The following is a 26,310-nucleotide window of genomic DNA, read 5'->3' as shown; positions in this document are numbered from 1 at the left end:
AATGAGCTCCCCAAAAGGCCCTTGGATGAAAAAATGTGCCAGATTGCTTTGGAATTCCTGTGCCCACCTCATTCTTCATTTTTGGGTCTTAGAAAAGCTTTGAAAGTCAAGCACTTCTCTCTTACTGCAGTAATTATATCCAGCAGTTAATCTGAGTAGTTAATGTAGTCACATGTGTAACAGTTAGCATTGCCCCAGCTGGTCATTGTGTTTTAGAAGCAGGTAGATATACATAGTAACAAGTTTGCTGAACTTGATTTTGGCTAAAAACAGAGATACTCCAGTGGATCTGATTCCTGGCTGGAGGGATTATTCCACCTTGGTCACAGCAAAGTTACTTAACCTCTTTGTAACTTTGATCTCCTCCATTGTAAACTCACAGAGCCCTTATGAGAACTAAACGATAGACATACTGTTTGATGCAAGAAAAGCTACTATCTGTGGGCTGGATGTTCTGTGACAGTCACCTATTTGTTAGCCATGGCGTGGCCTTGGGGAATCAGGTTGCTTCATTTCCCTCTTGAGAACAGGAAGCATTGTGTCCTGATATATATTGGTTCTCAGCATGACACATTCACATATCCACTGATGCAAAGTGATTAATCATTAGAGAACAACTTTCCAATCCTAATGTAAAACCGGGTACACCTTCCCCTCACTCTGCAAACCTCTCAAGGTGATATAATTGTTTTTGCTTTCAATGGAGGAAACTGAGACTTGGGGAGGTGAAGTGCCTTGCTCAAGATGTGCTATTTCTAGAGAGGCACAGCCTCTCCTCCAAGTCTCCAGATAATCCTTTGCCTTTCGAGCATCTGCCATCTCTTCTTCTGGCCCTGAGTTTCCTAGAGGAGAGCGCTGGTGTCTCTTGCTTCCAAGGAATGTTGGCATGGTCTCAAAAACATCTGTGTCAGGTAACTCAGTCTAGGATGACACAGTGACTTTGAGGTTGAGCCCGGAATGCTTGGTGCCCCCTCTCCCAGGGAGACCTTGCCTCTAATGGTGTCAGTGTGTGCCATCTTCAAAGTGGATCAGATTATCCAGTTGTTTGATATTGGATGGAGCTCCTGAGTTAGGATTCCTGCTTGATAACCTTGAGGAATGGGGTCTGGCTTCTTTCCTGGAAGCAGGTTCTAAGCATGCAATTCATCACTGGAGGAAGAAGGAAGGACCCCACCTGTGAGAGAATCAAAATCTTGAAGCAAGAGGATTTGGTCAAGGCTCCCCTTAAATGGCCTGCAATGGGTCCCATAGCTCCCTATCTCTCCTTCCCAGCCATACTCCCCTCTCTCTCAAGACAGGACTATGTAGGGACCCAGCTAGAAAGATGAACTTCCAGTAGAGAAACCCTACAATCTAGGACTATAGCCCATTGTGTTTGGAAGAGACCCTCAGGCCAGTCTCACCCTGTGATTTAGTTTCCTAGCACTTCCATGGCAAAGGACCACAAAAGGGGTGGCTTAAAACAATAGAAGTTTATTTTCCTGTGGTTCTGGAGGCCAGAAGCCAGAAATCAAGCTTGGAGTAACCCCTGCTTACCACCTTCAGCTTCTGTGGACATCCACAGTCCTTGGAATTCTTTGCCCATAGCTATAGCACTCAAATTTCTGCCTTATCTTTACAGATTTTCTCTCCTCTCCTCTGCTCTCCTCTCCTCTCTTCTCTCCCTCTTTTTTCTCCTCTCCCTCCCTCTCTGTGTATGTTTTTACATGCTTCCCTATCAATCATTAGATTTATGGTTCACCCTAGTCTAGTATGACCTAATCTTAAGTTGATGACATCTTCAAAGACTATTCCCAAACAGGGTCCCATCTTGAAATATTGGAGCTTAAGAATCAAATACATCTTTTTGGAAAACATAATTCCACCTCATTACACCTTTGATAAGACCTCCTACATCGACTCAGGAAAGTGGTCTTTCTTTATCTCCTTGGATCCACCCAGTAACAGGCATTTACCATCCTGTAACTTTTAAAGAATACAGAATATATTCTCAACAACCGTCAAACCTGTTACAGTGTTGCTATCAGCTTAGCCTGGGAGAGACTTAATTTCTTATCCATGTTCCTTTTTGAGACTTGACTCAGTGGGAACAGTGGTTTCTCAGGAACCCTTGAACCGAAGATTTCTCCCCTTTGCAAACCTCCCTTCTGAGGGCAATGCAGGGAGCAGCTGGGAGGCTCCTGTTTTTCATCAGCAGCTGCTCAGTGTATCCCAAATTATCACAACAAAGTGCTCATGGTTAGTGTCCTACAGAACTCTTGGCCTTCAAAGCCTTCCTGTCCTCTCCTCAATATACATTCAAGTCCACTAGCATGCCTTTCCACCTGCTCTGGCCTTGACCCTGTGACATGAATAGTTTTTGCCCTGCCTTCACTCTGTGGAAGCCAGAGAGCTCAGCAGAGCACTGCAGAAAACATTAAGACATGTGTAATGGGCGTGTGTGTTATGTGTGTGTACATGCATGTGTGTGCGTGTGCCTGTGACCTGGGGTTAAAAAAAAGATCTGTTGGTCTTATTTGATGCATTCAGTTACCACGATGAGTGCCTCTCTGGAGCTTTCTGACATGGCCAGTTTTGCATTTGGTTCACACTGCAGAAGGGGCACAGCCCATGGTGCGGATTATGTATACCTGCACAATGGCTCAGAAATCTAAGCCTTACTCCTATAGAGCCCAGCCAGCCTCTCTGGCCACCAGGACACCAATTAGACTGTCTCTGGCCCATGGAGACGGAGGATAACGGTGAAAAGGCAGACTGGGAGGGAACCAACTGTGCGGCAGCTTTTGGGGCCCCCTACCCTCAGCCATCTCACCCACCCACTGCCTCCTTTTCACTGCTACATGATCAAGAAAATTCAAATGAGAAAACTCATTTAAAGTTATCGTAAGAGGAGGTGGTAATCTTCCACCCCTCCCCGTAGCTCACACTGTGTGGCTTCCTTGATACTGGTCTGGGACTGGCTATTGTCATTAAAGCTCCAGCAAGCGGGGTTCAGCCGGAATCTTGCTTTCCACATGGTTGCAGCAATGTGACATTACACCAGTGGCTGAGATGAAATGTCCACAGGTCTGATATAACTTTCTTCATACTACGAGGCTTCAGTGTTTTACTGTCGGCTCTGATGGTCAGAGCAGGGGGCACGCTGCTCTTGATGCAGCAGGAGAGTCCGAAGCCTGATGAGCAAGAAAGCAGCAGACTGGATTCTCCTCCCAACACTGCCTTTCCAGGCTCTTCTGATTCTAGCCGATATTTTCACAACTTAGGGACTGACCAGCTCCCTGGGGTCCCTTGTGGCTTGAAATCTTGCCAGAGAAAGTGGCCATGGGGGGGGGGGGATGTGAAGGTCCATGTCATCTCTGCCCCAGGGCAGGCTTCAAATTGATAAAAGGTAGCAGCTGCTTCGCTAATGGCAGACAGAGCTCTGGGCCAGAGGATCACCCTTCTGGTTTATCCTAGGTGTTGACAGACTGTGTGACCTCCAAAAAGTAATTAACCTTTATATGCAACCAATTCTCTTTCAAAGGCAAAAAGCCCACCCTTCAGTTCTGAAGTTTGCTCTGAAGAAAATCATCAGGATAAATGAAACTGACTATCTAAGCATTCCTTTTGGCTTTGCCGCCAGAAGTGCACCATCTCAAACAGCAGAGAGGAGAATCTATTAAAAAATACTCATTGCAAGTATCTGCATGGCCATGTGGTACGCTTGTAGAGCGATTATGCTTCTGGTGGATGGTCAGTCCAGGAGCCATCTTTATCATTTATTATTAATTCATGCTGTTGGTGACTGCTTCTGGAGATTCCATGGGTCATGGGTGGAACTTGGCAACACATACTTTTTAAAAAGCTGTATATGCATTGGAGCTAATAAGACACTGGTTTATGCGTTTTGCCCAGTACATTTTTATTGAGACTGTAGCTGTGTGGAATATTTTAAAAAATGGTTTAGGGTCTTGGATTCCTGGGAAATCCCAGCAATGCTTGCAACCAAGGAAAGCAGACAGGAGTGAAATGAAGTGTGACCATGTTAAGTCAGGCACCAATACTAAAAAGAGAGATGAACGATCTAAACAGAGCTGGCTGTGAACAATTAGTGTGACCACATCAGTATACTTCAGGCAGGCCATTCCTCTGGGTGTACTCAATTTGATGAGTATTCTATTTATGATGATGAGGCCTTAGAGGTGAACTGTTGGAGCTGACCCTGGGAGAATCAGTACAATGAACATATTTCTCCAAATTTGCTTAAATGCTGATGTGAAGGATAATCAATAAAACCAACAAGATGATTGTTAGAGTAAAGAGAGTTCTTTACTCTTAAAGACCAGCAAAGAGCTAGGCTCTTTTGAATACATCATATTTTGCAAATTTGTTTTTGGATCCATGTAAATATTTTTTTTACCTCATTTTATAACAAAATGCAAAAGTTTTCTAAAAACTTAGAAAATAAATTGAAAAAGAGAAAGAGTGAATTTAAATGGGCTGCCAATTGGAACATAACTATGTCCAAAAGGTATTTAGTTAACTTAAAAAAAAAAAACAATCTTTTTTTGTTAAAAAAAGATCAGGAGAACAAAAAGAATTAAAAATGAAAACAAAGCTTTAAGGTGTTTTTAGTAATCATATTGTTAGTAGTAGTGTCCCTATTGCTATTCTAAAGTTGTAGTGAATTTGGATTACCATACAGTATACATATATAATTTTATAGCTATGTGCCCTGTGTGAGTAATTATAAAGCAATCATTGAGAACAGAGATTTTTTCTTATGGCAAGAAAATAATAAAGATGTGAGATTGAGGTCAATTAGGTGAAAGCAAACCTGTGGTTCTGTATTTTTCCTGAAAGTATCATTAGGAACTTGTAATCTATACTATCTTCCAAAAAATCCCTGTGAAATGGTTCTATCAAGAAGAAACAAAAGTAATGAATAATCCAGTTACATTCCATGGAGACTCTTAGCTCTCGGACTATGTTTTCTAAATATAATTTTCTCTTAAAATGAACCAGAGTTTCCTGAAAAAAATCTGATGCTACATTTAAGGGAGATATATACTGGAAAATAAACTAAATATCAGACACAACTGGTGTCACAACAGAAGGACATGGGAGCCTACTAGAGTCACTCTCACTGTTTGGAGATGGAATAACAGGAGCATTAGGAAGGTTAATAGCTGCCAAAGATTGAAATTCAAGCAAATCCATTCTCATGCATGGGCTCACAATGCTATATCTGAACTATCTCATTATCATAAAAACAAATTAGTAAAGGAAAAAAACTAAGCATTCATCTATCTTCTTTTATATGATTCATATTTTAGGATTATCAAATAGATGGGGGAAAGTTGCTCTCTATAAAAATATTAGAGCTAAAGAAATAAAGAACAGAATGAAAATGTCACCATTTTGCAGCTTCCTAATGAGGGTCGCCAGATTTAGCAAATAAAAACACGAGGACTCATAGTTAAATACAAGTTTAAGATAAACAACTGTCACTTAGTATAGGTATTTCTCATAAAATATTCATATGTATTATACTAAACTACCATTTATCGCTTTTCTGAAATTCAGATGTACCTGGACATTACAGTAGGCTCATCACTGGGCACCCCAACTTTGTATCAAGCAGTAACCACTGGTGCTGCTGACTTCACACACCCAGGCAAAGAAACACCAGAGCTTAGGAAGATAAGGAGAGAGAAAGAGGAGGGAGAGAGAGAGATTTAGCATTATAAATGCTGATATTTTCAGAGAATGTGATAATGTTACTGTGGTTAATTTTAGAGTCCCTAAATCAATCCTAAAAGATTAAATATGGTTTGCTTCAAATAATCTGGGATGTGGGTAAAGTGAGTGGGTTACTGTTGCTGTTAAGGCATTTGTGATACTATTTAGATATGTGAGTGCTCCTAATACTAATTATTTATGCTCATGTATATAATTATTCATAGTAAAACATGTTTGTAAAAACATGAAGATCTAAGGTAGAATTTACTTTCTAAGCCATTTTGTAGGCGATTTACTCAGATTGTCTCATTTTAATCTCACAAACACAAGTGAAATAGATCTGTTTCTTATTCCTGTTTTACAGACGAGGAAGAGGCGCACAGACCAACAGGTCAAGGTGTTGTTGAAGGTCACCTAGGAGCACATGTTCAAGCAGGGCTCTTACTCCAGGCAGTGTAAACCCGTCATGCTAACGCGACCATCATACCCCTGATGAATAGGCAGACTGGCTCTTCTGCTTTGGTGTCAGTGGCAGCTACTTGGGACCTTCTGACCCTATGCAGCTCAGCATCCACAGCTGTGTTGTTGGTGGTGACTGTCTCAGCATCGGTGGTCTACACTGTCATGCCTGAGACAGATGAGCTGCTAAATGGGCTTGAAGGTCATGTCCCATTGCAGAGCCTGTGAGCCTATGTGGTTTTTCTTCCCCACTGCAGTGACTCCCCGAGAGTGTGGTGCAGGAGTGCTTCTTTACCTCTAGGAGCTGGAGGACAACCAGAAGAGCAATCAGAAGCCTAGAATGAGGCAGCTTAGGAAGAGTGGACTTTGGGGCCTGGCAGGCCAGTCCAATAGGCTGGGGTTCCTCAGGAAAGGTCCTTCTCTCTCTGCTGAGCCCAGCTCTTCCTGTGGACGGCAGGCCTTCCATTTGCCAGGTCAGATTATTGGTGGGGATGTTTGCAAAATGTTCTTGTCAGCTTCTGGGTATAAACATGATTCTGTCTGTGAAGACACTCTCTGATCCCCAGGGAGATGGACAGTGCTGGGCAATGCCTTGGTTTCTAACAGTGTAATTACTTCGAGTTGTACCAAGTCTTTCAAAAACTGTGAGCTTCCCAGAAGCTGGATCATGAATGTCTCCCCTTGAAGAATGCAACTAGAACTCTCTACAGTCATACACTACCCTCTCCTTATCACGTTTCCTGCCTCTTGTAATACACCCACATTTAGAGGAATGAGGCAGGTAGATGGTTTTCAAGGGTAAAAAAAAACAGAGCTCTGCCTTTGTATTTAGTGTACAAAGTTCCAGTGTGTTGGTTCTATCAACTCACTGATTGGGAAGATGGGTTTGTGCCCAAGGCTACTTCGTTCAAGCTGCGGGCAGTCTCGTAGGTTGGTTGACACACATGTATTATTTTTCATAACTCAGAATTATCTTTGGAGCCGCCAGGAGTCTATTCCAACTCTCTGGATAAGATGGAAGTTTCAAAGGAAAATTTTCCTTGGCAAAAAGTAAGTCTTGGCTCTAGCAGCCCAATGATGAAAATATGAAGACCAGCGATGATGCAGGGCTGCTTCCAATTACTGGGGTTGAACTCACTGGGAATAGGCCTCATGACATGCCTTGGATTAGGAGCAGACAATGTCTCAACTGGCAAGCCAGGAGGAAAAAAAGATCATTTCTTCGCTATTTGGTAGACTTTTCCAATTATGGAGAGGTAATTCAAGTCTTTGGTGATTTTGGAATTCTTCCCACTGGAAAATTCCCATTGATTTTTGGTATTTGATTAATTTTGGAAGCATTGAGCATGTTTTGGAGAGAATGGAGCCTAAGTTATTTGGGTGCCTGACAAGAATTCTCAGGCAAGTGGCAATGGCAGAAATGCTCTGAAGACTGTCCCCAAAGCCTTGGAAGCAGGCTCTGGCTGTCAGGGGATTTGAACTCTTTACACACAAAAGAAGAGAGGCCCCAGCTGTGGGCAAAGAGTAAGTCAGAAACATTGTCAGGGCCGAGAACCCAAATAGCTTAAATGAAGTCAATAGAAAATGAATGCAGAAGGCAGAGAGTCAAATGATATGTCTTTCTTTTTGGCTTGTAAGCCCATGAAATTTGTTTTGATTTACTGACAACCCCTCGGTCACTGATAAGGAAGCCAGTGTGCTCTGTCTAGACAATTCATTTCATGAAGGCAAGAGGCTGGGTTTTGCCCTTTGATCCTCGACAGCACTCTGTGTTTCCTTCTGAACTTTACACTTGTTGAGTACTTTGGCAGGGAGGAAAGGAAAAAGCTTTAACTAAAATAATCAGATCCCATTTTTTGAGTATGTGACCAGCTGTATATGGTGCTTCTTCCACAGATCTTCAAAAGGACACGGACCTTCCATGCTGGCCCAGACTCAACACTCTTTTCATTTTCAACTTTCTGAACCTGTATAGGCTGCAGTCTTAGCTATGGAGAAAAGATAGAATTGTTTAGTGCCTGGGGATTCTTTTGCACAATGGGTAAAAATATACTGAATGAATGAGTATCTTGAGTAGAGTCTAAGACAAACCCTTGATAAACTTAGTACATATTGACAGAGGAACTCCCTTGACCCCTGTGAATGGGAAGTGTCCAGGGGTATTGTTTTGTCCATTTTTACATGACAACTTGGTTATTAGTTGGACCACAGAGCAGGCCACTTGGAGCAGTGGCCATTTGATAATGATTCCCCATGAAGATCTCATCACAGCCTCTGCTATGTAGATAAAAAAATAGAAGGGGCCTTCAAACTGTCCCTTCCCACAGGCAAGGCACACACATGCCAGACTTCCATGCAGGGGGCATGTGGGATGGGAGGGAACTTCCATGCAGAGTGCTGCTGGAATCCATGGGGCCATGACAGTGCCCTGCCCCAATGATGCCTCTTCACGCATCTCCCCAGCAGGCTGCAGGCTTTCTGCAGCACCAGGGGTGAGGGGTGGGGTGGGCTTGGTGGTGTCTGCGGGGATCAAGTGATTGGCAGGGCTGAGCAGCTCCAAATTTAATTTCCTGAAAGGATACCAGAAGCAGCAGCACTGTGGTGACACAGAATGCCCGCTAAGAAGGCTCCCTGTAGGCTACGGTGCTCTGGATCCAGATGGGAGGAGGAGACGCCTGCAGGTCAGGCCCCACTGAAGTCTAGTGTGAGGAGGACACCACCCCACCAGCACCATCTACTTCTTCCCCAGCCTCCCCCATTTGGCACAGGGGCTCCCAGACTGAGGCAGCTTCCAAGCCTCGTCATATTTCTCCTTTATGCTCTTCTCTGGGTCCCAGATGCTGGAACCTGTATGAGTGTGCTTGACTGGCCTCTCTCTCTCCTGTTCTGGGAACTTAGTGAGGTTGACTTTCACCTTTGCAATGTCCTGCATTTTCTTTTGGCCACAGCGTGTTCTTCTACTGTTCTGAAGTCTAGCTCTATTTTATCTCCTTTCAAAGCTCAGATTGCACTGTAACTTTAGCAATTATGACAGCATACAAAGAACTAGAGTTCGGGGCAGAGTCTTTGAAGGCTACCCAACAGCCTTATGTTCCTTGGGGAAACTGAGGCCCAGAGTGGAGGAAGGAACTCTTACAAAGCAAGGATGGATGGAGTAGTAGGGTCCTGGTCAGGACTCAGTGCTGGCACCTTTCTGACATGTGCATCTTTTAGAAGTTATTTGACATTAGTTCTGCTCTTGTAGAGGTGCTTCTTAGCAGGAACAGTGGCAGAGATCTAGCTGATCCCGTTTTAGATGCCGAGTTCAATGTGGAATTCCACAACTGGACCAAGGTTGCCTAGACACATGGCTGCTGTGGAAAAAACAGCAGCCCCTGGCTGGAAGGGGCTGTTCCTCACAGGACTGGGAGGTGAGGGGCTGTGGCGCTGGGCCAGGCTGTGGCTGCCCAAGGGATCCGCAGACTTCCCCTTGCTCCAGGTGGCCTTCTGCTGGCTGGATGCCTGGTTCTCTTCCCCTGTGGTAAAGACGGCCACTCTTCAAGGAACCATCGAGTTGGGAAGAGGAAGCTTGCTGGGTTCTTTAGTTCTTCCTTCCACTAGCCTCCTTCCCCGGGCTTGATGGGTCCCCAGGAGAAAGCTGGGATTCAGACAGCAGCTGTCTCCCCTCCCCCCGCCCAACCAGTCGTTGGGGGGAAATGTAGTCACATCATTTGCATTTATCACAGAGGATATACCGCCTTGTCTGTAGCCTTTAGTCTGACTGAATTGCTTTTCTGCTTCATAAGACACAGGCACAGCAGCCCAGCACTCCCCTCCGCTCTCCACTTCGACAGCGTCGGCCCGTAACCCACTTTGCTCCCAGGCGCATTTATCATAGCAATCGTATAAGAAATAGATCATAAGCAGAATGAAATTACCGAATGCAATGATCTGGGGCATCCTATGGACCAGATCAATCTTGGGGCAGCAGGAGAAAAAAAGTTGCTTACTGTAACGTTTGTTTTCCAAAGTTGATTTTCATTGCAAATAGAAATTTCCATCAGCTGAGGCACCCTGGAGGGGAAACTCAGTTATGCTGGTGTGTGTGTATGTGTGTGTGTGTGTGTGTGTGTGTGTGTGTGTGTGTGTGTGTTGAGGAGAGATGGGAAGCATGGAAGTTTGGGAAGATTCATTCATTACATTCATCAGTAAAGAGGTATCCTTAGTTAAAATGTCTTTGAAATGTAAGTTTGAGGCTCTGCCTACAGTGAAACCCATTTTCTCTTGGCTAGCTCATATTCTGCACATTGCTCCTGTGTGTGTATGTGTGTGTGTGTGTGTGTGTGTGTGTGTGTGTGTGTGTGTGTATGCCCGTGCGTGTATATGTGATGTGCGGTAAAACCCTTGTTTAGAAAACCCCTCTCAGGCCCTGTCTAACCTTTTGTGAATGCCTGGGCTGAGGCCGCCTGCTGTCCCCAGCCCTGGCGTGTGAATCTGCAGGATGCTGGCTTCTTGACAGTGTGGGTGGTACAGGCAAGCGTGGAATTTGTTCAGAAGCTGCTTGGTGAACACATGAGCATCTCCCCTCCCCGACCCGTGGCTCCAGACGCGACCTCTGCCATCCTAAGAATGCTCTCGTTGTCTGCATCGGGGCTGGCAAGTTCAGCCGAGACTGCAAACCCAAGTGAACAAGGTTCCTGGCAGCCTGCCACCACCTCAGGCGGAGGCACAAACCCTCGGTGGGAATGTGGTCTGAGGCCCCATCACCCCCTTCCCACTGTGAAATCCATCCCCAGACACTGAGACTCAGTATTATTGGCTTTGGCAACATTCGTCATGCCAATAAACTCATTGAAATTGAAGAAACCAAAGCGGGGAAGGAGCACAGGGAATAGAGGAGTGAGGAGGGAGCAAGGGAGGGCTGTGCAAAGAATGGCAGGGGAGAGGGGCTGCCCTCGGCCTCGCAGAGGTTTAAGGAGAAACCCTGGGGATGCTGGACAGTTGAGTTCACAGAGAACTCAGAGAAGGCCCAGACAGGAACAGACCCATGCCAAGACCCCTAACCTGTCTCTGCCCGCACTCTGTCACCACTGACGCTCTGAGATCCATGGAAATATCTCTGGAAACCTTCCCGTGGGACAGACGGCCAAGGAAGCACATGCATGCCCAGTCATACACACGTGCTATCATCAGTGAGACAATGAGAATAAAATACCATCAAACACAGATCCCCCAGGACCTTGGGGAATCCAACTCAGGCCCTTGCGCTGTGAGGCCCAGCTGTGTCCCCAGCCTGAGGGCGCTGTCTAGCTTCTCTGGGCAGAGTGACTCCTCCTTCCACAGTCTCCTCCCCAGCATGTGTGTCTCCAGCTGCTTTGCTCACCTATTCTCAGACTGGCTTTATTTCCCAGCAGACTGTGCCAGGGCTGGCTCCTCTTCTTGTCTCTTCCCTGAAAAGTATTTGTGTTGTCATCTAAGCTGCCATGTTCTCTTACCTATTCTCTGCTCCATTTTATTCATCAAATATGCAAAAAGTACCCAAAACAGACACCCTCTAGGTAAGCAGAGCAAGAAGACCATTAGAGGGGATGGATGCTAATGTTAAGTCAACTGCAGTGAGGTTGGGAGGGATCAAGAGCTGCAGCAGAGAGGAAACCTTGCCCAGTGGGGACTGCAGGGTCAGGTCATCCTGGAATGCGGAATGAGCTTGCACAGATTGGTTGTCTCTGATTACTAGAAGAGGATGCGAATAGAGCTATGAGCCATAATTTGAAGATCCTATTGACTTTGCAAAGTGAATTTATTTCATAATCACAGATTACACTGTTGCTTTCTAATCAATCATCTTGTCTATATTACTATCTGTTACAAAGCTGGGAGAAATCAGACACCCAAAGGCAACTCCATACTAGCTATTGATAAGCATGGAAAAGCCATAGTCTCTTGGTTGAGAGCGGAATTCCTGATTATGGCTTGCAAGAAGTCACTGCAGGAGAGGAAGTATTCTTAGCAGGGACTGTGGGCAGCTGGAGCACATGTGTGGCAGGTAAGAGGAGATCCTGACCCTGTCAGGCAAGTGTAGAGACACACATCTGTAATCCTAGCACTCTAGGAGGTTGAATGAGGAGGTCAGGAGTTCAAATCCAGCCTGGGCCACTCAAGGAAAGTGTGTGCTGAGCTTGAGGCAGCTGGACAGTTACTTGGGCTCAGATTATGCAGTAATCATAAAGACATGGGGTGGGGTACATGAATGTCCCCCTAGTGACTTGGTAGAAACCTTTTTGGGGTCATCAGCTGGGGATTAATTTGAAAAAAAGCCTAGGGCTGTGAGCATGGGATTCCTGCTCTGTCCTGGCCCTGATGGATCCATTCCCTTAGTGAAATGCATACGGTTTATTTTACCAACTCTAATTACATGAAGAATGGGTGTCAGGGTTCTTTATCCTTCTGCCTGACCCTGAACCCCAGCCACCCTCACAGGCCTTATGCACTTGAGGCTAATGGAGCTTTTATTCCAATGAGTTGGGAGCCAACCCATTTTTGGAAAGAGAAGAATATTTTTTAAAAAAACTCCAAAAAGAAGAATAAGAAGAAATACTTAATGTTCATCTAGCAGATGAAAAATTTCAGAAGATAAATTAAAGTGTTTTCTGGCTGAACAGAGAAACCCAGGCAGGATGGTAGAGATAATTTTCCCAGGACTCAAAATGATTTATCTTATCTCTGGATTCTTTAGACAAGAGATTCCATTTATTTAGTCATTTATTTTATGAGTCTTTGGACGATCCCCCTCCCACCCCGGCTCCTGACACACACACCCCAAACTTGGCACAAAGAGTCTAGGTCTGGGAAAGCTGTTGGATTCAGCCTGTCAGTCACTGGGTCCTGGTGCCAGAAGCTGGCTGTGCCCAGCAAAGACAGCACAGCTTGGATGGTGGGAATGGTCTCTGTCATTGCAAATCGCCGCACCTCCTGGGGGGTACAGCCTGCCAGACAAGGGAACACCATTCTGTGTGATTAATGCTATCTCAGGACCCTGTCTGCCTCCCATGTACCTTAAAATAATGGGCTTCGCTGAAAGCTCAGGAAGGCCAGCAGTTCTTTTCAGGGGTGTTTTTTGTGTACCTGGAGCACTTTGAAACATCTGGAGATACGTTTGGTTGTTACAAATGAGGGCGACATGGGGCCATAGGAAGAACCCAGGAGGCAGCTTGATGTCTGAGCATGCAAGAGTTACCCAGTGGTCCGAAATGTGAGTGGTGCCTGTCTTAACATACACCACTGTCATCTGTCCTCTTGCTCAGGACTGTCTGGTACTTAAAGCCACCAGAATCATCCTGCTCCTCTCCTGTCCTCGTTTCACGCTACAGGGATTGGCTCAGGTGCTACAGTGCAGGCGAGGACATTTCCTTCTTCTCTCCTAACTGGGTAGTTTAATTTAAAAGTAGTATCAATGAATAACATTATTTATGTGAAGTGGTAGAAAAATTCTCAGGAGGCTGGCATGGTGGTGCACACCCACAGTATCAGGAGATGGAGGCAAGAGGATTGCAAGTGCCAGAGCCAGCCAATTGGGGAGCCCCTGGGTCAAGAAAAGTTGGGACTGGAGATGTAGATAAGTTAGAGAGCACTGGCTGAGCATATGTCAGGTGTTGGTTTGATCTTCAGTCCACAAGGGATGGGAAAGAGGGAGAGAGAGAGAAAGGGGGAGAGGGAGAGTGGTGGGGAGAGGGGAGTGGGAGAGTGAGAGGGAGAGAGAGAGGGAGAGTGAGAGGGGAGGAGAAGGGGAGAGAGGGAGAGAGAAAGGGAGATGGAGGGGGGAGAGAGAGAAAAGGAAAGGGGGGAGGAGAGAGAGAGAGAGAGAGAGAGAGAGAGAGAGAGAGAGAGAGAAGAATTCAAGTTGTGGTAGATGAAAACCAGCATCATGCCAGGAAGCCTTACATCCTTTTTTTTTTTTTTTTCTTTTTTTTGTAGTACTTTCTGCCACACATAGAGCTCCTCGCTTATAGAGTTCTTGGCAGTGGAAAATCATTTGGGACTAGGTTGAGTCCTTAAATAGTTCCCCTTTTGCATGCCCCAACCATTATCCTAAGTGTTTCAAAAAGATTCTGCCAAACATTTTTCCTCCGATCTTCATGGAACTGTATGTTACATACCATGGAGTTATTTTTGAACAATTACAGCTCACCATGCCAGGTTTTCTCATCATCTACCAAAGTCATAAAGAAGAGGCCTGGTGTCTGGCTTTCCTGGGGAAACAGATGGCACTTTGGGTACTGGCAGGAGACAGGTGTGAAGTTTCAGGGGCCGGAGGGCTTGTCTAGCATACTATGCAAATTCAGCTCCATTTTGCTTCCCTCCTAGGAGCTACAACCAAATGGAACTCGCTTTTACATCTCTGTCCTCTATGAGTGTGTGTGTGTGGGGAGACAGAGACAGAGATGGAAATGTATATGTATGTTGGGGTCTCAGAGTGGACTATGTATGAAGCAAGTCTTAGATATTAAGGGAGGAAAGTGGTACCCTTATTGAAGATATATATATATATATATATATATATATATATATATAGAAGATATATATATATATATATCATATTGAAGATATATATATATATATATATATATATATATATATATATATATAGAGAGAGAGAGAGAGAGAGAGAGAGAGAGAGTGCTAAATCCCTGAGAGAAACTGGGAGCATACCAGTCTGCTCCTCTCCAGGCCACTAGTTTAGCTTCTGAGCATCACGGAGCGGCTCAAGAGCGGAGCGCCTGGGAATCGTTGCTATGCTTAGACCGCAGGTTAGCAGTCACTGCTATTAGTGATTTGCGTTAATTAGTTCATCCTGGACTACATGTTCTGTGTTTTCTTTAGCAGAGGCATTGTGTGAAACTGACCATATGCCAAACATTTCTGAGGAACAGTCCAGTTTTAAATGTTTTTTTTTTTAAATCTCCCAAGTACCAATGAAACCATATATCTAATCCTTATATTTGTGAAAGCATGTTCTTTGTACTATTGGATTATTTATTTTGTCATGGAAACAGTCTCCAGTCCTGGATAGCCCAGAATCAAGAAGGAAAAAGTCTTGCTTCCACTGACTTTGCAGTTTCTGTTCCACTTCCCTCCAGCTGGGAAGCCAGGGATTTCAGGCTGGGAGAAAACCTTACTGCAATCAACCTGAAACATAAGCTGTATTTTCTTTCTCAGAGAACGAGGATGGTGATACTATTCTTCATTCTTGTCCTAATGATTCCATTTTACTCGCTTTCACTCAAATGACCTAAAGAGCCAAGGCTAGGTAGTCAATGGGCCCCAATCAACCCACAGATGCTACTCTTGGAGCCAGATTAGGGGGTGTGTGTTTTTCAGTGGGAACTGATCCCTGCGGTGTGGTCAGTGCCATTTATTAGCAATGAAATGAGTGCATGCCACTGAGAAAGACTTCTCCTTAGGGGCCTTCAGAGATAGTGCCACAAAAGAATATAGGCCACAGATGAGAGTAGAGTACCATTTGTTGGGCTCAAGCCCCTGAAGCACAGGAGCGCTATTTGGAGAGGGCTATGCACAACAGGTCTGGAGTTCGCTTATACTTACCCGCAGTTCCACCGTCAGCGAGGAGGTCTAGCCCCGTTCTTGGCATCGGGGAGCCTCAGGATTCCCTGCATGCGTACCAGGCTCAGGCATACAATAGGTGTAGACAGCAGAGGTGGTGAGGACCTTCCACACCTTCAGGTAATAGAGTTAACATGTCTTCAGAGTGCTAACTTCCTAAGATGCTGACACAGGTCCCAGGAAAGCCAGTGGAGACCTGGTTAGAGTAATTCACTGCTCGGAGGCATATGGCCTCCCACTCTGCAGGAATGTCCCACTGAAACAACTGTTTTGATCACAGTCCCAGGCTGTGATCCCAGAGTGTTTTGCTAACACAGCCACTGGGACCTCCACCTGCTTGCTGCCCATGTACACAGTGCAGGAGTGATCTCTACATTGAATCCTCTGATTTCTGTGGAATGCTGTCCTGAACCCTCTAGTGGAAGCTAAAATTGGTGGGTCAGGTCTGAAAGCAAATTTTAAGAGCATCAGACGATACTGTTGAAAAGACATAAAGGTGCCTATGTTGCTTCATTGACCTTGCCCATTGTCACATTGGCGGACTTTTGTCACTACTGGGAGAGCATACTTGTTCTTCCCAAGAGCAGGGGACCATGATGGGAATAGGGACACCACATGGGAATGTATTTAGCTGCACTAAATGGCTCTGATGCCTTCCAGTCCCAGACTAATGCACACTGGTTTCACTTCCTTCAGATGGCTCTTCCCTCCCTTCTCTTAATCCCAGTATTTCTACAATGTCTGGCATTGGGGGCCTCCCTAACAGCATGTGTGATTATGAGGTTCCTCCGACTTAGAGTCCCATGCAGGCAGGAGACTGTTATCTGCTTGTGTTTCCAGACCTCACTGACTCGTAGGAACTAATGGGATACTTGAATTGAACTGATTTGTACAGATGACTGAGAAAGATCCAGTCATATCACTACTCTAGGTGCTTGAATTTGGTCCTAAACCATGGTGTGTGTGTATGTGTGTGCATCTGTGTGTTTAGGGAAGGGGCCCCTCAGATGCAAGAGAGATTTGGAGTGAGGCTTCATGGTGGTGAAACCAACTGTTACTGGGCCACTGTAGGTGGATGTGCTTCTTTGTCATTCTGCTGTTCCCTTTGCAGAGGTGCAGGGCGTGGTCACTCAGCACTGACTTCTCAGAATTTGCCACATTCGGGTCTCAGTAAGACATGTAGCTGGTGTTCCTCTGGTTGGGAGCTCTTACTTGCTCTGCAGCTCTTTCCATAGTTCCCCTATCTACCCTTTGCAGTGTTTCAGTCCTTGTCAAGTTCTGTCTTTCCTGTGTTGATTTTTTTCAAAGAATCTTGGGATAGCGAATCTGTGGGGTCCTCAGCCTTTGACTTCTGACGTGAAGGGTCCCCCTGAGTTGGCACCAGTGTACACCTATGTCAAAGGCCTGGGTGTTTGTTGTAAGGATCTCAGGGGCAGGATATAGACTCTGAGGCATGTACCCTCTTCTTGTGGGCATGATTGTCATTTATGCCACTTCTCAAAACTTAGGTATCTTTGTTGCAAATTTCCCCATCAAGTCCTCCTCTAAAATCTGGGAGAATGGAGCTGAGGACAAGCAGCCCTTGTCCTGAAGAAGCCTTTAGAGGACAGGGATACACACAGCTGTGAAACAGTATAAAAGGTGCAATTGTCAGAGTGGGAGACTGTTCAGGAGGGAGTTGCAGCGTCCAAGCCGAAATGTGCACACCGTATATCCATAATTGCCGAGGCGCGGATGCAGCAGCAGGGTGAGGGAATGGGTGAAAACAGTTGCAGTGTGAAACTAATTTAGCCACAGGAGTGTCAGCACTGAGTCCTGAAAGGCGGGGTCAGGCAAGAGGGAGCAGGCCGAGCCCTGGAAATGGAAGTCCAATTCTCTTGTGCTCCATCTGTGTGGCCTGGCTTCACCCACTGTCGTGCATTTACCATCTCAAGAATTATGTTTTTGATGAAACCTTTCCTGTTAAGCACCGTCTCTTATGTTTTTGGTCACTTATATCTTTAGGTTTCACAACATCAAATGTGGGCAGTACTTCGCCTTATACTTCCTATGTTTCTCGTAACCCTGGTCCTTAGCCCCTTTAGACCCACTTGCCTCTCCACATTTTACACTGCACAGAGAACTGGAGCGGGTCCGTCCAGCTTTTTACCTCCTGACTTGTTTCCTATTGCGGTTTCCACTTTCACAATGCGTGTGTTCGACGGGGGATACGAATGTGTTCTGGAGTGTGCAAAGTGACGAGCTCATGCTAGGCATTATTTATGCTGTGGAAAGAAGGGGTTAGGTCCTACGCTTGGGAACAGTGAGTATGCATGGGAGGAGCCTGTGATTAATGTTCAAGCTGAAGTTTGCAAGCTGTAATGGGCCGGTGAAGTGGGAGGCGGCATTCACGCACATCAGCACCCGCCGGGGCCTGCGGGATTCCATGTTGCTGTGCTGTAAAGTTGGCAGTCTGGCCGCTGACAGGTTAAATAATGTCGCCCAGCTTTGAGATTGAGTTGCTGCTGAAAAGTAAAATATCATTTGATTTTTGCTGTCAGAGTTAGACCAGGAAAAATTTTCTATAACACAGGTATGCAATTTGGGGACAGTTTGTCATCATTGTGGCTTCTGATTTTTACATGTTTTGCGCTTGTCATATTGATGTACAAATTCAAGGTTAGTTCTGACGTTCAGAACAAAGAGAGGCATAATTATGCATCATGGTCTTTATTAAACTGGTTTCCTGCTAGAGTGGAGAGCTTGTTGCTATTGACTTAAATGCATTCAGGTATTATTGACAGCAGTGAAAGAATACATTCAGGAGCTTTATTTCTTCCTAGGGTCACATTTGCAGGGAGGGGCCCCTGAGAGCAAGCAGAGGGCTGCAGGCCACAAGGGGAGCCCAGCACTCAGGCACGACCTGCTGACCTGCAGGCCCAGGAGAGCAGAACCGGAACATGGAAGCCAGTGAGAATGTACACAAGTAAAGAAGCGGGTTGAGGAGTCAAGGGCACCTTGAGTCTACAGGGGGGAGTGTGAAGTGAGAAATGTGTAAAGGAAAACCGATCTCAATGGGCGAAGGACCAGGGCTGTGAGGAACACAGGAAGTGTGCTGGCCGGCTCCGCATGTATCAGGGGGCACAACTGGATGAATAGGGAGAGGTGAATATCTGATACTAGACCGCATCTGCAGTCCCTCTGTTAGAGGTGTGTTTTTTTTTCATGCAGTGCTCGTTCAGCGCACACTGCTTAAGTGTCTATTATGTAGCATTATCCTAGACCTTTCAGATACATTACTGAGAAAAAAAAAATTGAAAAATTCTGTCACAGATTTTACATCTTGCACTGAGAAAAATAAACAATAAACACCACAAGCAAATAAATTAGACCATGTGGCTCCAACAGTACATGATGTGGGAAAAGAACAAATAGCCCAGCTTTAAGGATGTCTGGGAAGTATGCAGAAGGTCGCAGCCTTTGGATTGTGGCTCAGAGGTGGCATTAGAACAAAGACCTGGTGTGGTCAGAGAGCAGGATGAGGAGATTTCTGCGGAAATGTTATTCCCGCATGGCCAGGGGAAAGACCCTCAGATAGAGACTGGAAGGGGGGTAATTTTGGCTGGAGCAGAGAGAGGGGAGAGCATAGTCCATCTGTGAGAAATAAGCTCAGAGAGGCAGCAGACTGCAGAGGGGCTGATCAGGCTCCATACCAGGACTTTGGCCTTTACTCTGAGGGGAACACTGACTGGCGTAAGCATCCTTTCTTAGGCGGAAATGCCCAGGGCAAGACACCTTGTGGCATTGGTAGCTGATTGTGAAAGCATCAGAGAGCATGTCTCTGTGATAGCCTGGAATGAGAATCTTCAGGGTTTCAGCCTGTGTTAAAATGATAAAGAGAGCCTAGAAAGGCAGTGCTGGGGCCTGCTGCTCTGCATGTGGATTTCTAAAAAGAATGCAGGCTCCGTTTGTGCAGTCTTTCCATTCTTGATTTGCATGTGAGGAGGTCTCAAGTGGTTGCTCCCTGGAATGTGACTGGGCTTTCCTCTTGCTAGCTGTCTTTTCTCTCCCTTGGGGAGGAGTGTTTTGGCTGGGGCAGGGCAAGGAGTGAGGGAACATCTGAGAGTGGGGGTCCAGCAGTGGAGACCAGGGCTCTGCCCAGGAGAGACGAGACGAATGTAGGCCTGGGAATGTGCTGTTTGCGTTTGGTAGCTTGTCAGGAAGTGACTTCCTATAAGGGCTGGTCCGGAGGACAGAAAGTCACCTTGGGCTATGATGACAGACCTCTGGACAGATCTGAAAGTCGTGAGGTAAGTGGCAGTGGGGTTCCAAAATACTGTTGGCTGAACAACTTGCTTGTGACTCAGGTCTGAGCAAGTGTTCTTTATTTTTCTTTAGAGAATGTGAAGAAAATGTTTGAAGGACAGAAAATGTCAACTACTTGTGGGTTTTTAGGAAGTCTTAGAGAATAAAATGAGATACTTCAAGTTAAGATCAAGGGTTCCAAGTTGATCCTGAATGGAAAATCACCTCATTCACCTCTCTGTGCAGAGAGCTAAACCTTTCCTATGTTGGAGGTGTGTGTGTGTGTGTGTGTGTGTGTGTGTGTGTGTGTGTGTGTGTGTATGTGTCTGTGTGTGTGTGTAGTAACCATCTATCAAACTTCCATAGGCTCCCCTATTGGGAAGGCTCGCCTATAGCCCAATGAAATTTCTCTTGCTTCTAATCCCCAGTAAGCAGTTTCTATCAGAATAAATGCAAAGCAGATGCTTCAACCTTCCTTCAGATGAGCTGGGCTTCATTATATGGAGCTGAGACAGACCGTTGTTATTCGAGACCCCCCTGACCCCTTGTATTTCCTCTGTGACCTATTACAGTGCCCCTAATAGCAGTACAAGCAATTCATTTCTTTGTTCACTGAAGCCTTTTTATGAGGCAGGCTATTAAAATGTAAATATCTCCGAGGTAGAGAGCTTCAGATAACACTTATCTGCTCTGTTATGACAGCTCGTTGAGGTTGACAAGATCCTTTAGGGATAAAAGTTTTGAAGTTCTATACACCTGGATTTGAATCTCGGCTTCATCCTGAAGAGCTGTGTGATTTTGGCAATTTCTTTAGTATCTCTGATTTCGCTTTTGAAAAATTGTGGAAATAGTATCAGCCTTCAGTGCTGTGTGAGCACTAAATGAGAACATAAATGTATAACATTGTATCTGGTGCTTCAGACACAGTAAATATCCATACATGAGTAGGATTAGAGTTGCTAAGGAGTCTCCAGTGGAACCTGGCATGAGTGCAGTATTGAAGGGTATCTCAACAGCAGCGCAAAAACTCCCAAGGGAGAAAGATGGGGAATAACTTATTACACTTCCTGGCTGGGCTCTACTTCCAGAAGCTGCAGGGAGGAAAATGAATTAATAAAGAGAGATGCATTTAAGGATGTTCCCTCCAAATGGCTCCACTCCTTTCCCCTGGGTCATTTCCCTTTGTCCTTTTTCTCTGCTTTATCATGATTTTTCTTACCTACTACCCAGGGTGCATGAAAGAGATACACTTGATTTTCAGCATCTGGCCCCCATCATGTGGGCAGTGGGGTAACCAGAAGCCTTTCTGAGAGTGCTGTATTAGAGCGGGTAAGACTCAGGCATCACTACCTTGGCCCAGCCTGGGCTCCAGTGTGCCAAGGCTCATGCTGTGTGATCACGCCGCTTCCTCTTCTGAAGTCTGCTACATTCACATATTTCGGAACCAGCTTGATGAAAGGGAGTGGGCACTGGAGAGTTTTGGAGCATCAATCCGTGCATGCCATCTGTGGCTGGCTTTAGAGCATGCAGGGGAAAGGGACAGACCAGGACAAAATGGTTTGCTTTGTTTGACTTCTTTGGGGAGGAGAGGGCCGAAAGAGTTGGGATGCTAAAATTGCTTGGAATCAGGTGATGCCAATTCTTCCCCAACTCACATATGCTTTGCTTTTCTACTATTCGGAGACAAAATTAGCCTGTGTTTTCTCTGGAGAAGCCATCAGAGGCAGTTGGGTCTGGCAATCTGAGGGTCACAGAGATAGAGATGCCGTTCAAGTGTGTGGATTCCTAGACAACAGAAGGGGTTGCTATTCTCGCTGAATGACAGGGAGTAAGATAAAAGAGAGCATGCTGCTGGTGACAGGCATCTGTTCATCTTCTGTCCCTACAGGTACAAAAAGAATCCAGATATGGTTGGCAGAAGCTTGGGAAGAGAGCTGTCTTCTTCAGGAACTGGAGGAAAAGGCATGCAAATTATAAGAAAGCCTTCAAGGTGATACATTTGTGCTTTAGTCTTGGGAACATTTAATCTTGAGTCTACAAATCAAAGTTCTCTGCAACACAGGAGACTGCTACTCTGCCTCTGTCAGCGAGAAATAACTCGAGACAAAGAGTTCAAGGAATAGGTTTGAGACCAAATAGATGGAATAGATTATTATACTTGCCCTCTGCCCTGCTCTCTCATCTCCTTTTCTGTGTGTTTTTTGTATTGATCACCCTCTCACTCTCCTTCTGGATGCTTCTGTCATTGTATATAGTAGTCTGATGATGCCTGCCTGTTCCCACTAGACTGCAGGTCTTTGAGTTTCAGGCCTATCTCACTTTTCATTGTATCTTCTGCATCTAGCTCCCTCCCTGAAGGTAACTGAATGGTCTCCACCTACGACTTTCCCAGCTTGGAGGTATCCAAGGTAGAGACAGTTTCCATCAGAGCTTGGCGCTGCTGGTACTGATGACATCTCAGACTTCTGGACACATTCTCTTTTTCTCTGTAGACATAAAATCAGTGTTATTATTGGAAATCAACCACTGGTGGCTCCAGGGGGGTTTATTCTGAAGTCAGTCTCTACAATCTAACTCCTAGCTGGACATATTAGTTAGGAAAGCTGACTTGGACTGGAAAAATTCAAAGTTTAACTGATCTCTCAGTGTTGCAGTTACCCGATGTGAGAAAGGCTCACACTGGAGACCCTGAGGAGCAGACCTTACTCTGGTGCTGTCTGCAAGATTTTCCCTAACGCTGCTTTCCCTTGCAGAAGGGGCAATGCGTCTCTGGGCTGTGGTTTTTGCCTCCTATTTTAGCAGCTTTGAAAGGACATGATTTAACCCACACTGCAGCTCTCGTACCTGTGGAGAAATTCAATGTTAACATCTGTAGAGGAAAAACTATCCTCTTCTTCCCCTGACGTAGTTCTTCTGGAACCATCAACCTCTATGCCTCTCCTTTGGGCTTCTTTTCAGATGAACATCATTGGCCTGTTTTCAGAAAGAGGCCGTCACTGGCTACATAGTCAGTGTGGGATGGGTAGGTGGGGTTTGTGCGAGGAGGATATGTCCATACTGTACTGCCTTCACCCACTTACCACATGACATGAAGTAAACCCCTTAATTTCCCTGGACCTCGGTTTCCTTGTTGATGAAACATTAAGTCCGAATACTATAGCCACCTGCTGTTGACACTTGCAGAGCTACTAGGATTAGATTAAATGCTTTTCATAAAACTGGGCAGGACCCTAGGAAAGGAGACATTTAGTGTTATTTGAGAGGCTATCATACACAGTACATGGGTTTTAGATGCAGCTGTTGATCTATAAATTCAAATCCCAGCTTTCTTGTATATTAGCTTGAGAAGCCAATTATCTTTCCTTTCCTATAAAATGAGGATGATAATATACACATCTAAGGCTCAGTGTGAGGATTAATTGTGAAAGCACATGACTTCACCAACTATTTCTCTCAAGTATCACCTCAATTGTACCTGTCACTCGAATTTGAATATGCTAACTCCTTAAATTATAGTTCACTTTGTTTGGTTCAGAATATCCACAGCTTTTATTTTATCAAATTTTATAATTTATTAAAAATCTATGAGGTATTCCCACAAATTTCATCTTGCATTCTTTTAAGAAGTATCATTTTGGGGCAGAAGCTTAGATCCACTGTAAATAATTCTCCTGTAAGTCTAAAATCATAAACTTTATGAATCACAGAGATCTCAAACTCTGTGGCTGCAGGGGCCAAGCAGACAATATAAATGTGTGAATTAGTTCTTGTGGAAGACATTAAGGGTAGTGGGGCCTATAGTGAACTAAAGAGCTTCTGTGTATCTAAAAGCTTTTGAAGTCAAACAAAATAACTAGCAAGTAACTCTGTAAGACAAGTAGCCTCACTTGTCTCTGAGGACACTAGCTTGAGGTCCACACTTAATCATTCTAGGTCATTTGTGTCAAACCTATCATTGGAGCAGATGCAAAGTAAGAGTTGTTCTTATACTTTGCTGTCAGAGATAAACTTTGTTCCTATCATTTCAGAAAATTGTTTTATAGTATTTCAGGTTCAAATGTTCACTTCCTCCATGACCTAGCAACTGAACCATACAGGTACTTACTATAACTGAGAGATTTACCTGTTCATGTGTATCAGGACACACGTAAGAAAATCTAAATGGTGATGCTGTTCAGTATCAGTCAATTCAGGCGCCCCCTGCTGAAGTACGTGGGCAAACTATGGCATAGCTGGTCACATGATGGAATGTTCTCTAGTAGGACATTAAACAATGGTGTGGTTGCACCTTACTCATTTTTAAAATGGCTCCAATGCTCATGTGGCATGCTGCTCATTTCATAAAGTTGAAACACTAAAATAAAATGTGTGCCTTTTAGAAATGCATACAAAGGAATCAGATGAGTTCCATTAGCAGGATATTATGGGATGTAGGATGGGATGATAGATGGAACAGGAGGTGACCATATAGACCAGGTTATAATTTTTGTGTTGTTTGTGGGTACAGTACTGCTTATAACATTACTTAAAGGTAAAACAAAACAGGATCAAATTTTTTCAAATGTTTCACAGTTTTGGGAGAAATAAATGACAAGTGTAAAACTGCTTTGTAAAATCTAACATACAGTGCATAGTCTGAGGGCTTATGATTAGAAAGGGGACACACACATTATCACTTGCTGCTGATTCTGGGGTGCAGGCTCATGGGTGGACTGTACGCTACGGCAGTTGACAGTAACAGACTGGCTTCCTCCAACTTCTTGCAGTTTCCACCTCTTTGTTTTCTTTGTTAAAGAGTATACCTTTGGGGAACAGGCATACAAACAATATTAGCAAAAAACAAAGATCAAATCACAAAAGTAAAGTTGACATACAATTGCTCTCTCCCCTCTTCTCCTCATGCACATACTGGGGCCTCTACCCTGACACCTTGCATCCTGAACCAACCAGGAGGCTTTTGGGCCATCCACTGATTTGGCTATTGATGCTACGCTGCTCTGATAAAGCAAGTGTGTCACCACTAAGAATTAACTTTAGGTAAGAGTGACGTATTTGTTTACTCTCGGCACTGACATGGCGGACACTGTCCTGGGGCTATAAGTAGATATGATCATGCCCACAGCCTAGCAAATGGACAGCTTAGGAGCTGGGTGCCTCCTGGGAGACCCTCATTCAGCCTGCAGGTGAGGGAAGGCTTCCTGGAGTTGGAGTCAGCAAGCTGACAGGGATGGAAGGACAGTGTGCAGTAGGTGCAGCACCTCAGAGACAAGAGGACGAGCCAGATGATGACTGTCAGGGGCCAGTAGCATCAAAGAGTGTGTGCGTGTGTGTGCATGTGTGCATGTATGTGCATGCATGCATGCATGTGTGTGTGTGTGTGTGTTGGGGGTAGGAAGAGGATGAAATCTATGAGGGAGGCAGAAGCTGCTAATGAATAGCCTTATTACACAGCATTGGATTTCAACCTGCAGTCAATGGGGAATCATTTCAGGATTTAACCAGGGGAGAGAGATATTAGCATATTTGAGTTTTAGAAGAATCACTCTGGCAACTGTATTGAATTCTATGGAAGGAACACAGGCAGGGGCATCAGTTAGGGGACAGTTTCCTTGTTCTTTCCAAATCAGTGTCACCCCATTTAGGTTACACAAAGGGCAGCTATCCAAAAGATTCTCTGAAGGAAACATCTTTTATTCCTCTTCTTAATTGAACTATCTAAGAGGATATTCTGCAGAGCAGCTGGAATCTGCAGTTTTCTGTCTCCGGCCTTCTGATGGCTTGTAACTTTGAATGAATTCTACTTCTTTGAACCTTAGTTTTCTGATAGATAGGGCAGGACATTTGCATTGCTGCTTATTTCTTCTAGAATGAATGAGATGGTCGCTATTCCTGGACACCTGGAATTTGTTCAACATGCATCCTCGTGCTATTTATTATTCATGTTCAAAGTTTCAGTGAGGAAGGGGAGACTTCTAGGTCACCCAGGTACCCCTGCACAGCTCAGGAAGCTGATGTCCTCTTTCCACCTCACCCAACAGCCTCTGCTGCTCCGTTCTGAGAATGGTGGATCCCCAGTGCTTTGTGAAATCATGTCTCTCCTTTTTTTAATGACTCTAATGGTTAATTAATGAATCTTTGGCCTGACTAAGTAAAACAAGTCTGGAAAGAGATTATTCTGCTTCATGAGTCCCTGGAACACTGATCAGGGGACAAGCGCTCAGGTAGGCTTTTTAGACAGCTGTTTCC

This window comes from Cavia porcellus, unplaced genomic scaffold (assembly GCF_034190915.1).
Source record: "Cavia porcellus strain 051 isolate PalLab524CR breed Dunkin Hartley unplaced genomic scaffold, mCavPor4.1 scaffold_29, whole genome shotgun sequence".
Lineage (NCBI taxonomy): Eukaryota > Metazoa > Chordata > Mammalia > Rodentia > Caviidae > Cavia > Cavia porcellus.
The sequence above is the reverse complement of the archived record's forward strand: the minus strand, read 5'-3'. Positions refer to the sequence as shown.